Source organism: Camelina sativa, chromosome 16 (genome assembly GCF_000633955.1).
Source record: "Camelina sativa cultivar DH55 chromosome 16, Cs, whole genome shotgun sequence".
NCBI classification, from domain to species: Eukaryota; Viridiplantae; Streptophyta; class Magnoliopsida; order Brassicales; family Brassicaceae; genus Camelina; species Camelina sativa.
Genome location: NC_025700.1, coordinates 14252518 through 14254262, shown reverse-complemented (window position 1 = coordinate 14254262; position 1745 = coordinate 14252518). Strand labels below are relative to the sequence as shown.

The window sequence follows — 1745 nt, the reverse complement described above, 5'->3', positions numbered from 1 at the left end:
AAAAAACTATAATATCAACCAAAACCAAATTACTTATTATTACAAACAGAATATAGTTTAAACCCAAAAAATTCCTCAAATTAACCCTAATCAATATGTTGGCTACATAAAATATCATGTTATGACTTTTGAGGATAAACTCGCCATGTTGTAGGAGATTATTATTTTTTGGACAAAGTTGTAGAAGATAGAGTTATTTAATGGGATAACGTCCTATTTCCCCATCAAAACTATCTTATCGTACTAGATGGAGCCGGAACTTTGACATCGTTGTAAGTATCCACAAAACAAGATCTCTCAACCTATATATCTCCAAATCTAAAGTTCTCATTTACTTCTCCATATTTTTTGGTTTAATCGATTTACAAATTAAACCGCTAGAAAACCAGTCAAACCAGATATAAAACATAGTTTAAAACCCGATTGACCTTATAAACCCGACCCGGTCTAAGAATTTTTATAACCCGATCAGAAATTCTCAAACCTAAGAACCCTAAAATCATCATTTTCTAAAATCATCATTTTCTAAAATCATGAACACCGTCTCTTGCATTGGGGCAATATGTTTCAGGTGGGTGCATAAACCCAGCCAATTTCCTACCAAACTCTCGCTTATCCACCACTGGCGCCAAGAGAAGCCCTCGTGACTTCCACATTCCAGTAATCATTTGTGTTCTTAATTGATTTTGGAGTTGAAAAAAATTTGTAATTTGAGAATTTTTTTTGCAGATTTTATCTTCATTTCTGATCGGATTTGATGTGTTCTTGGTTCAGTGAACCATGATTCCAATCACCAGAACTTGAATAAACCCAACTAAGAGTTTTGGAGCTGCAATCGTCTATAAAAAAGGACCACGTGAATCTCCATTATATACAACAATTATGATTGATCTTTTATGTCAATTTGGTTGAATTGTTTATTTGATTTTTCTTGGATGCAGTGGATTTTCTGGGTTGGACGGACCATTCATCCGAGCAGCCTTCATTAGCATTCAAAAGCAGAAGCTGATTTTTTTTTTTTGGGTTTTTAGAAGTTCACAGTTGCTTTATCTTTGTTTGTATTGAGCTTTGACATTTTTGAGATCTGGTCATATTTGTTTAAATGGATTTTTCTATTTCTTCTTCTCTCTGGGTTATTTGATGTGGATGATCTGGTTAAACGTTAATGAAAATATGATATAGTGTTCGTTGAGATGGGGAAAAGAGATTTAAAAAATAAAAAAGAATTGGTGATTTAATTATATAAACGGGTCGAAATCAGGTTGAAATCGGTTTACAACTTTTGTTAGTTGGTTAGACAACCAATAAACCAATAATTAACCAATTAAACCTGTATTTATGGAGAAATTGATGAGAATTATGGATTCAAGGAGATTTAGAAATAAAATTTTGGATTTGGAGAGATATAGGATGAGAGACATTTGTGCAGAGATATTTAAGACGAGGTGAAAGTTCTGGCTTTATCTAGTAAGATGTGATAATTTTCATGTGGAACTAGGACGTTTTCCCTTATTTAATTAAGCTAATTATTAGATTATTAGATAAATGGTAAAAAAAAAAAAAGAGAGAAATGAAGAATTTGCTTAATTTTGATTTTGATATTTTCAAAAAACTGATAGCAATATATCTGGTAAATCATATTCATGTATAATGTTGTAATGTATTGACCTTAAAAAGCTAAGACCTTAGGGCAAATAGTTCACAGGTGATTATTGTTTGGATAAATTTTAACTGATTCGTATGTG

At 31.7% G+C, this 1745-nt stretch overlaps 1 long non-coding RNA gene across 1 annotated transcript; it reads left to right on the top strand.

The window, feature by feature from the left end:
• On the top strand, nucleotides 212–1509 carry LOC104750531. Its single transcript, XR_761644.2, has 2 exons — nucleotides 212–660; nucleotides 730–1509. It is a non-coding gene; the product is annotated as an uncharacterized LOC104750531 (long non-coding RNA).